Below are 12,431 nucleotides of genomic sequence, written 5' to 3'. Positions count from 1 at the left end.
GCAACCAATCTAAAAAACACAACATGCAAATCAGTAAAGCATTTAAGCAATATTCGTCGTCGGACGTGAATTGGCCAAATCAAATAAAAACAACAATTTTTAATTCATTATGTCAAAGATCTTCATCGTGAGCGGTATTAATCACATCAACATAATTGGCAGTATGTGTTTAATGACTGTCATTTAATGATTGGACATATGGCATATAATGAGTATAGATTAAAGCCACCATGCTATTCAACTTGTAAAAGTGCTACTCAAATGGAAATTCTCATTAGAAATAAATCCATAGGTGATAAGAGCTAGATGACATATGGCAATATAAGACGGTACTCCAATACCACAGGCAGAGCCACTGCTTCCAACAGGCATTCATAGCCTCGGCAGAGTTGGTTTTTAACGCCCCCAAATGAGCCAGAGTCCTTCGTACCATTAATTCTTCTTTTCTTTGTCATAAAGAGACTACTATGCTGACATGGTGACCAGCTAACCATAGTGCCACTCACCAGGGTGTAACAAAGTGATCAGGCTGGCTTGTGATGAGACCCCTTGTTCTTTTGACATACTTAATTATCAAGAAGGTCATTGCCTTGGTTTGGTAGCCAAATTGGAATGTCACCTGTTACATCCTTATGATCATGGTAGGCTAGCTCGTGATGAGAACCCGTATCCTCTTTACACAATGTTTTAATCATTTTCATTTTCATATTCTATTTTTCTTTTGGAATTCTTATTGTAGAAAAATGGATGTTCATTTGCTCCTTAAGAGTTAGGGATGGTGTAAGAAGTAAAAAGATTCTAGTGAAAGTGTTATACTCTTATCCCCGTATCATTATATCACTGAGTTTTATCCATTTGGGAGTATAAACATAAGCCAACATGGATTAAGAATAATGAATCATTTCATGATGTGTCCAAAAGAAAATATGTTCAGACAGGCATTCTAAAGATACACCGTATTAGCTTATGAATAAAGATAGCCATCAAAAGGATTTTAGAAGTCATAATGATATTATTATTACTGTTTTTCCTCAGAAGGGACACAAATTGATTCAAATGGTGCTTATTTTCAATACAAAAGAAGAAGAGAGAATGGCATAATGATCAAAGAAATGAGGAAAATTCACAATTAATATTCTTAAAATGGTGTTGTTCAATCGATTGAATGGCAATCGTTCAATCGTTTGAACGGAAAAATCAAGATAGAAAATGAAAGGTGTTGTTCAATCGATTGAACAACAATCGTTCAATCATTTTCACAACGAAATCAATCAAAACAAAAAGTGTTGTTCAATCAATTGAATGACAACCGTTCAATTGTTTGAACTGTAAAATCAAAATAAAAAGGAAATGTGTTGTTCAATCAATTGAACGACAATAGGTAAATTTTTTGGACAATGAAAACAAATGAAAACAAATTGTGCTGTTCAATCAATTGAACGACAGTCATTCAATAGTTCGAACAACAAAAACAAAAAGAGAAAAAAATGTGTTGTTCAATAAATTGAACGGTAGACGTTCAATTGTTTGAATAACGAAAACAACAAAAGGGAAAATGTGTTGTTAAATCAACTGAATGACATATGTTCAATTGTTTGAACAACAAGACACAAAAAGAGGAAAATGTGATGTTTAATCAATTGAACGGCAGAAGTTCAATTGTTTCAACAACGAAAAATAAGAAAAGAAAATGTGTTGTTCAATCAATTGAATGAAAGACGTTCGTTCAATTGTTTGAACAACAAAAAAACAAAAGGAAAAATGTGTTGTTCAATCAATTGAACAACAGACATTCAATTGTTTGAATAGTAAAAAAAACAAAAGGAAAAAATGTGATATTCAATAAATTGAACGACAGACGTCAATTGTTTGAACGTCAAAAAGAAAAATAAGAAAATGTGATGTTCAATCAATTGAATGGCAGATGTTCAATTGTTTGAACAACAAAAACGAAAAAGAAGAAAATGTGCTGTTCAATCAATTGAACATCAGACGTTCAATTGTTTGAACAACAAAAACAAAAAGAAGAAAATGTGTTGTTCAATCAATTGAATGGCAGACATTCAATTGTTTGTTCAACAAAAACAAAAAAGAAGAAAATGTGTTGTTCAATTGAATAACAGAAGTTTAATTGTTTGAACAAGAAAAACAAGAAAGAAGAAAATGTGTTGTTCAATCAATTGAACGGAAGACGTTCAATTGTTTGAACAAAATAAAATAAAATAAAAATGCATTGTTCAATCAATTGAACGCTAGAAATTCAATTGTTTGGATAGCAAAAATAAAAAAGAAGAAAATGTGTTTTCCAATCAATTGAATGTGCAAATGTTCAATTGTTTGAACAACAAAAAAAACAAAAAGGAAAATGTGTTGTTCAATCAATTGAATGGCAGACGTTCAATTGTTTGAATAGCAAAAAAAACAAAAAGATGAAAATGAAACTAAAAAAAAAAGAACAATTCATATTTACATGGTAATGCCTACAAAGATATGTATAATATTTACAATTTCTCAAGCAATTTCAATTTTTAAAAGGAAAATTTGCCAGGTTATCATTCCCTGCAACTAGAATTTTCATGGAGGGGTCCTCGCATACCTGCCCGCAGAAAGACTCCTTGGTAAGCGGTTGATGATAGAGGCGCACTCGATGCCCGTTTACCTTAAAATAATGGTCGGATCTGTCTATGGTAGTCAAGGTAAGAGTACCATTATTATGCACTTTTTGAATCTCATAAGGGCCAAACCATCTTGTTTGCAACTTGCTCGAGAAGTCTTGGAATCTGGAATTGTACATAAGTGCCCAATTCCCTCTCTAAAACGTTTTCTTCTTGATAAGGTTGTCATGCCATTTTTCCCTTTGCTGTTGGATTATTGCAGTTTGTTGCAAATCAAGAAATCGAGCCTCATCTAGTTCGTTAATCTGTTGAAGATGCTTGGTTTGGGCTTCTGTTAAATCCAGCCCCACTTCCTGGGCCATTCTTAGCGTCTTTATTTCGAATTCGATTGGAAAAATTGGTTCTTTACAGAGCACAATCTGGTATGGAGAGTATCCAGTAGTATTCCTCCAAGTCCTAAATAGGCCCACAAGGCCTCTGGCAGTCTAGCAGCCCAATATCGTCGATGTGTTGAGACTGTCTTGGTCAGAATCGATTCTATAACCTTATTGGTGCTTTTGACCTGCCCATTCGCTTGCAGGTGATACGAAGAAGTGATCCTGTGCGTAATATGATGGTTTTTGAGAGTGGCAGTAATCTTGTGCCTTGTGAATTGATTTCCCCCATCTGTGATCACTTCCCGTGGCAATCCATGCCGCACAAATAGCCCAAAAAGGAAGTTAATCATTACTTCCTCTGTGGCTCTTGGTAAATATATTGTTTCCACCCATTTTGTCACATAATTAGAGGCTACCAGTATGTAGGCCTTCTGATTGGATGGCAGATGGAATGGGCCTACGAAGTCCAATGCCCGATGGTCGAAGGGTTCTATGACTAATTGGGGCTACAGAGGCATTTCATCAGATTGGCCAAGCCGGCCCATCCTTTGGCAACTATCGCAGGCCTGGGCATATTTTTTAGCATCCTTAAAAATAGTGGGCCAATAATAGCCCATTTGTAATACCTTATGTCCTATCCTTCGATCTGCAAAATGTCCCCCATAGGGTTCATGATGGCAAGCCTTAAAAATGTCATGGATTTCATCCTCGCGGATACATCTGCATATGCACATATCGGCCCCTGTATGAAAAAGATATCCGCCTATCCAAGAGAACCGGGCACTGCGCTGAACAATCAGTTTTCTTTCTCTTGTCATTAAATGTTTAGGTAGCTTCCTTACTACCAGATAATTTGCCACATCTACGTACCATGGCGTCTTGACTGCCATGGAAAATAGGTGTTCATCCGGAAATTGGTCATCTACTGCCAGTGGATCATTCACCTTTGGGATTTGAGATAGAAAATCAGCAACTGGGTTTTCCTTCCCCAAACAATCTTTAATGGTAATGTCGAACTCCTACAAAAGCAATAGCCACCGTGTTACTCAAACATTTGTGATCAGTTTACTAGATAGATACTGAATGGCAGAGTGACCAGTGTATAAAAAGACTTGGTAGCTAGTCATATAGTGTCTAAATTTGTTTATTGCATAAATAACAACTAAGAATGCTTTTTCTGTCACTGTATAATTAAGTTCTACAGAAGTGAGATTTTTTCTAATATAATATATAGCATAAGGTTTCTTATCCTCCTCCTAGCTGAGGAAAATGCCTATAGCTACATCTGATGCGTCCGTGGAGATGTGGAAAGGCAGCTCCCAGTTTGGTCCACATAATACTGATGTTGTTGAGACTAGTTTCTTTAAACTTGAAAAAGCTGTGTCACACTTGTCAGACCAACTGAAATCAAAATTTCCAGTTAGAGCATATAAGGGTGCAGCTATCTATGATTTTTTTATAATAAACCTACGATAATAACCTGCATATCCTAGGAAGCTGCGTACCTTTGTTTGAGTGGAGGGGGTAGGCAATAAAAGAATTACCTATATTTTTGTTGGATCTACCTATATTTCTACTGCAGAGATATAATGTCCCAGGATCACACCCTCGGTCATCATCATGTGACACTTGACATTGCTTAAACATAACCTAGTAGCAATGCATCATTCTAAGACCTTTTCTAACGTTTGCAATTCTTGATCAAATCCATCCCCATATGGAGTAAAGTCATCCATATATACCTCAAGTCCTTCATTTATTAGGTCAGCAAAGATGTTGAGTATAGCTCTCTAGAATGTGGCCGGAGAATTACACAAGCCAAATGGCAATACCTTGTATGCGAATGTTCCCTAGGGATAGGTGAAGGTTGCTTTATCCTGGTCTTCAGGGGCAATCTGAATTTGATTGTGACCATTGAAGCCGTCTAAAAAGGAAAAGAATTACTTCCCTGCTAATGGATCGAGGACCTAATCAATGAATGGGAGGGGGAAGTGATCTTTTTGTGTTGCCTTGTTCAGCTCCTGATAGTATACACAAATACGCCACTTCCCATTTTTCTTAGGGATGACCACCAATGGAGAGACCCACTTACTGTCTAAGATAAGATAAATAAAATTTACATCCAATAGCTTCTACAATTCATGTTTCATGATATCCTTGAGGTGTGGATTCAACCTCTGTTGAGGCTGTTGGATGGGTCGAGCATCCTTCTCTGTATAGATGTGGTGTGTACAGAGCCGTGGGTCTATCCATTTCATGTCAGGATAATCACATGCAAAAGCCCCTTTATTTTTTTGTAAGACCTGGATAAGCTTTTGCTGTTGTTCGCTATGCAGATTGTCATAGATACTTAGAAATTTTCCTGGCTCGATCTCAATGAATTTTCTATTATGAAGAATAGTTGTTTGAATATGTTGGTCATCTTTATCCTTTAGGGTATATTCCATAGCTTCATTATCAAGGAATGCTTTCAACATCTCACAGTGTACATTGCTCACATTATTTGGCTGATTTATAAAATTATTGATAACGTTGTATTTAGTCTAATCTTTAAATTCTAGTTCCTTTACTACTGTGAGTGCTGAATGAATGCTCTCTTCCAGGTACGCTGGTGGTTGCTTACATATTTTTACAATGGGAAAACTTGGCTTGGTAGGAGGATATAACACCAGATTTTTTACAGCATCCCCCTTTGTAATATTCATGCTGCCTTCTTGGCAGCCAATATATGCATCAGCTGTTGCCAGCCAAGGTTGGCCCAGAATCCAAGGATGCCCATCAAACCTACTCGGGTTTATAACCAGGAAATCTACTGGATATTCCCATGAGTCAATAGAAATTGTGATGTCTTGTAAAGTCCCTTCTCGTCTTACCACCAATCTGTCAACAAGTTCTAATAAAGTGGTGGTTGGTTCAAGGGTTGTAATACCAAGTGCTCGACAAGTTTCCATTGATACTATGTTAATGGTGGCTCCTAAATCAACTAGTGTATTTGGAAAAGAGTGGCCATATATCTGAACTGTTACTATGAGGTTTCTAGGATCTTTGTACTTTATTGGAGTTTCCTCTCCTAAGAGTAAATCAGATAAGGTTCCTACAACATGGATAGTGGGTGAGGTTTTTACCTTCCTCACAAGCTTCCTTACACACAATTCTTTGATTTTTTTGGCATAGATGGGAATGTCTTGAACGGCCTGGAGGAGAGGGATCTTAATACACAATTTTCTTAGTTCCCCTACAAGATCGAAATTAGGGTAGGCGATCGGATTAGGTATCGTTAATCTTTCAGGGAATGAAGGAGAAGTGACTATAAGTTTTTTAGGGTCATCATGCTCATCTGTTTCTTCCCCTTTCTTTGGTTCAGTATTATTTACAGGCAGTGGAATATGTATAGGTGATGGAATATGTACAGGTGGAGTTACATTTTCCATTGAAGGCTGGTCCCTGGCTTCCTCAAGGGTGATGACACGTCCTGACCTCAATCTGAGCTCATTACATTATTTCTGCTCAATCTCATACTCTAGGTTTTCAATAATCTATTCCAACTGGACTGGTCTGTTATTAGGATTCGAGCTCGACTGGGATGGTAACTATGGCCGCAGAAGAGGTTGATAATTCTACTGTAATGTAAACGGAGCTGAAAATGTAGGTTGAGGCTGAGGGCCCGTCCCCATAGGTACATTAGATATCCCCATAGGTCACTGCCAATTTGTAGACCAATTTGGATTTTGAGAGGTGGAGGCAGGCTACTGGGATTGATAGGGATTGCCTTGCCAAACAAGAATAAAAGGAGAGTTCGACCAGCCATTTCCTGGAAAATATTGTATTGGCTAGGATTTCATAGGGAATGGTGGGCTCTGCGAATTTGGGTAGGGCGATTTGCCTTTCCACGCTGCCCCAAGGTTCTGTTGTTGATTAAACTACGAGGAAGGAAAGAATTTGGGTGCGTCTTGTGACATACATGTGGGTTTAGCTTGCCATTGTCTATGCTGGTTCATTAGATATACCAGTTTTGTTTCTTCCTCTGCTTCTTTGAATACTACTTTTAGCCCGGGTAATGATGGAAATTTTTCAGTGTCGTGATCTTTAGTATAGATAGCGCACGTCTAAACCATGTCTAATGGGCATTCCCGTTGGCTGTGCTTCTTTCGACAACATGGGTAGAAGATGGCCAAATTTTGTTCTGCTAAAGCCTGTTTTTGTTTAGCCTGTAGGACATCCAGTTGAGTTGTAAGAGTGCCCAGGATGTCCATCTTAAAATCTTCAAGAAGGTTTCCGATCTCCATCCTTGTTACACCTCCATTGTGAGGTTTAATTCCTTTGCTCATTAGAAATCGGCTTCATGCTCCTGTGCATGTGATTCCCCACGAACACCTGAAACACAAACGAATAATTTCACCATAATCTTCCTCAGAAATATCTCCTTTTCCCATTAATTTTAGAGTTTCTATCCATTCCTCTTTCATTCCTTGAATTAAGATAGCCCTTAGGACTTCTTCTGGTAGGGAAGTGTGTGGAGACCTCTACAAATTATAATTAAATTATTCTACATATTCTTCTATTGTTTCATTATCTTTTGTAGTCATCTTAGAGATCTCATCTTTTAGTTCCCTAGTTTTACAAAAGTCCTGGTATCTTTTGAGGAAGGAGGTTTTCATTTCATCCAAAGAATTGATGGTTCGCCCACCTAGACCCATAAACCATCTTAGAGCTACCCCTTTCAGAGTGGAAGGGAATAGTTTTAGCTTTTGGGGGTTAGTGGTATAGTCAAACCCTCTACAGAGGACATCAAAATCAAATAGGAAAGCATCAGGGTCGTCTATGATCATCCCATGAAAGGTTGGGATGCTCTGCAGGCGAATAGCCTTCATAGGAGCATTGGCCACTTGGTTGACTATGGGGTACTCTAATGTTGAGGTTTGACCTTGGGGTGGCTGATGTGCCATTTGGTCAAATATGTGCCAATAATCTTCGGGGACCTCAAGGGGTGCTTCTAGAGTAAGTAGAGAGTTAGCAACCCAAGCTGGCTTTGCAACACTACCTAGGTTTGAGATCTCAAGAGACCTTTGTTCAAATAGTTGTGGTTCTACTTTAGCAGTCCCACTAGTTTCTCATTTTACTTCTCTTAAGTTACAAGATTTTCCCTCTTGTAAAGGATTAGAGTGTAGACTTATTGTAGCTTGAAAACTCTGTTCTGATCCTCCTACTTGGCTTTAAATCTTAGCATAATTTGCAGATGGTGAGCCTACTGCTTAAGAGATAACAGTAGAACGATTTCGTCTATAAAGGTCGTTCTCCCAAGGTTCACCGATCCTTTGGGTTTTGTGGGTTTTGGTGGAGGATTATACTCTTTTTCTATTTTTCTATTTCTAGTCATTCATAAAAACAAATTCTTATTTAACCTCTAAGGTTTTGCTGTAAAGCGGGTAGGTAAGCAAGAACTTTACTTGCTAGGTACGCAGGTTCTTACCTTCCGTTTTAAAACCCAATTCTTCCACAAAAAAAATAAAAATAATCACTTGAAACACTCTCCCCGACAACGGCGCCAAAATGTTGGTTCACTAAGATGTCTTTTTACAGGCAATCTTAATCCCTACATTAGTTTTCAACCCGAGGTAAGTCTTTTTATCTCAAGAGTGTCAGCACAGTATATGCAATGAATCTAGAGGTTATCTAATGATGAATCGTTGCAATCACTAATGGATAATTCTTCAATTCAATTCACACAATTCTAGAAATAACTATCTATGGAAGAAATACTCTTAACACATTATGCAATTCTATGCAACTTGTTCCGAAATCAATTGAAACTGAATGCAAATAAGAATCACACTTAAAATTGCTAACTTACTCAATCAAGGAAAGAAGCTATAACTATTGAATAGCACTGCAAATTTATAGCAACCCAAATCAAATTGCAATTCTCAATTGAACAACAACAGTAATTGAACAACAATCGGTAATTGAACAACAATTAGCGATAAAGGATTTCTAAATGGAAAACGATCTATGTTGCAATTTGTAGAAGTTAATCAGTCTTATCTCCAAGATCTATGATAAGATCAATTCAAATGAACATCAATTTGCTATTAACACTAATTCACTCATTTCAATCAAAGCACTACTTCAGTACGTCACACGGCTTCACTCTGAATCTAATTGAACAACAGTATGAATCAATATCACAAACCTTTACGATAAATGAAGTAACCAATGACTGAGCATTAAATCAATAGCAAAGACTAAATATGAAAAATATAACACAAGGGAGCAGTAGAACTTCTTGTGACTGGGCCCAGAGTCGCCAGTGTTAGTGCCTAGATTTACCTCAAGCTGAAAAGGTAAGATCCAGGGCCAACATCAAACCACACTTAGCCTGGTAGCTAGCCCTACCAGGTCAGGAGAGGGCTCTCTCCGGGTCAATCTCAGCAAATTATGATCGATGAGAGCTTGAGATGACTGAAATATCTACTGATCTTAGGCTCGATATAAGTGCAAAGACTTTGATTTGATAAAATGGAGTTTTGTTGGCTCAGATGGAAAGGTAGATTTTGGGTGCGGGGATTGAGGCTTAGTCCTGCAGAGATCTCAATGGGGCAAGGTAGGAAATTGTTTTTGGCACTTAAATTTGAATGAGATGGAAGGAATAGACAGGTGAGGTGTTGAAGAGGGCAAGAGAAATCATGGATCCTCCACAAATAGCTGAAAACATCAAATAACTAAAGCAAACTTCAAGTAGAGCACCGCAATTTCAATGGATTCTACTTACACTCATGTTTGTTTAGTTCAAAAGAAACAAGATAGAGAATGGCATACCTAACACATGAGAAAATTCACAATTACAAAGAAAAGCACTGTACCAAGACAAATTTCCACATGAATCCCAAAGAGTGCTACAAATCCTGGTCTCAATTCCTTAGCCAAAATGAAAATATGAGTGTACAATGAAGTTCCTTTCTTTCTCAAGAGTCCAACCATGCTAATGACTGAAAAACAACATAATATAGACAACCATAGCTCATCCTTTCTCTAGGGGTTAAGCTACACATTTTTAGGAGCTGATCCAACTGATTCTAAACTGAGAGCTAGAAACTAGGCAACATAACAGCATGCCTCTAGAAACAAGGGCACTAATTCATTCAATTTTAAACAACCTTTAAACTGATGAATCTACCTCTACAAGTGAAAATGTGACATATTTACATCATGATCCATCAATTCTCATCAAATTACATCACAAATTTTCCATTAGGAAAGTGAAAAAGTCAAACTAGACAAAGCTGGGCAAAAAACAGAGCAAAACTTGGTCAAACTGGCAATTTTTCCTCTATGCGCCGCGCCTGATTCTCTATGCATTGTGCCTGTTTGGACCCACTTTTGGAGGCCTTATCGATGTCCAAATGAGCTCTAGGTGTGCTTGTTCGAAAGGTCTTCCTGTCTACTTTCCAACCCAAGTAGAAGTTTTCAATTTTGCCTCCATTTGCCCCTCCAAAATTCCATTCTCCCAACACTGCTTCTTGTATGTCAAAACAGGGGCAATGAGGTCATTTTTTGAGTGTTTTTGACCTTTTTAAGGGCTCAAAACCTGCAAAAATTTCTTGGCCATAGGTAGGAAAGCATAATTTTTCATGCCAAATCCAAAAATGCTAAGTTTTTGTGATTTGGAGGCTCCTAGCAAAAGTGAGCGCCACGTGGCGCGACACATAGGGTAGAAAATCTTGTTTTTGTGCCAAAAAATATCCAAAATGCAAAAATTGCTCCAATTTTTTTGAAATTTGGGCTGACTCTTCTCTATCAAGAGCTATGTTGGGCCAAGGAAGCCTCGGCCAATATCTGAAGTCGATCATGCTCCTTTTGCCTCTTGGATGTCTTCTTCAATTTTGCTTTCAAATTCTTGATTCTTGCCTTGCAAACTTTGTTCCTCGCCATGTAATGAACAACCATGTGTCTCAACAAGTTTTTCTCCTTGTTTGCCTTTTCTAGCTTCCTCTCCAAGTGGATATTGGCTCTTTCAAGCCATGACTCTCGATCGGCATTGATCTCTTGCTCTAATGAAGTGAACTCCACCCTCCTCCTTTGGGCAGCTTGGTGATTCTCCTTAATGTTTTGCAACTCCATAATCACCTGCTTATTCCTTTGTTCCAGGTACTATATTGTCCATTAGGCTCTATCCAAGTTGGTAGACAAGGCATCAATGTCCGCCTGCTACTCCTGAATGATTTCTCTAAAATTTGTGCTTTGCGGGCCCATATCAGTATCGTCACCCTCAATGAGGATGAAATCAGTCTCCCGCTCACCTGATGGTCCTTATTCTTGTAGTGGCCTCTTGCCTCAGTCCTAAACCTGGTATGCTGATGATGGAAGCGAGGCCCCTTCCACCCCGGGTGGAGATAACACTCGCTTTGCTGCTGCAAACAATCGTCTAGTGCCCTTCCGATAGGTGATGAACACCGGCATGCTAGCGGTCTATGTCTCATGGCCCTCATGCTGATAAGAAGGTCCACCTGTCTCATGTAAAGATTCTGAAGGTCCTTGTGAAGCTCTGAAAAACTCACAAGAGATGAAGTCCTCCCAAGTGATGCCCTGTAAGCCAAGCTGATGAATGACCACAATTTTGATGAGAGCAAAATGGTAAATACTGTTGAATTGCTGTTGAGGAGTCTTGTGCTGCACAAGGGTGGTCATCTTCTCTATGTTTCAGCACATGAAGTAAGGGATGTTAATCATCCGTACCTAGGTAAAATGCATCAACAGCCTGATATGATAAGCATATAAACGGGAGAACCGGCCGTCACAGCTGAAATACTTCATGATCAGTTTCATTAAAGGAGCATATTCATCTTTGAGGTACCAAAAAGGAAACACTCCCTTGAGCTGTCTCAAAAAGCCGGGCTTGATGTATGGTTCATAATGCTGCGGGTCAATTTTCTGCCTCTTGTTCCATTTCTCTCCAATGTTGGGAATACCGGTTGCTAGTGAAATGGATTCTGGTGTTAATGTGAAAGTGACACCAGCTAAAGTGGCTTGATCACCATGTAAATGCAGTACAAACAAACGAGCCAACTCATGATGAAACTAAATGTTAGCAACCTTCTCACAAAATTCATAACATGATTGATGTTGGAAACAAGATATGGCAAGAGGGTAGGCTTGTAACTCAGCAAGAGTGGTTGGTTCTTCTCTAATATGTTTGCCACCTCTATGAGGCCTCCTGGGTGCATGTCCCTTTGTAGGTGAGTCACTGCGGGTCTCCTCTTCATAATCATATGAAGGATCAAATGCCATGTCTGCTGGTGGATAAACTGTCTTGGAGTTGCCTTGATGAGAAATAGGTGAGCTGTAATGTGTTGAACTGTCTTGATGGTGTGTTTGAATTTTGCCACCAAGGGAAGAGTGATACAAGGGATTGTTGGGATAGGGTTTAGTTAGGGAAATATGG

Source organism: Pinus tabuliformis, chromosome 5_1 (genome assembly GCF_031772625.1).
Source record: "Pinus tabuliformis cultivar Carrire ecotype Pingquan chromosome 5_1, CPIR1, whole genome shotgun sequence".
Taxonomy (NCBI): domain Eukaryota; kingdom Viridiplantae; phylum Streptophyta; class Pinopsida; order Pinales; family Pinaceae; genus Pinus; species Pinus tabuliformis.
Note: the sequence above shows the minus strand (reverse complement) of the source record.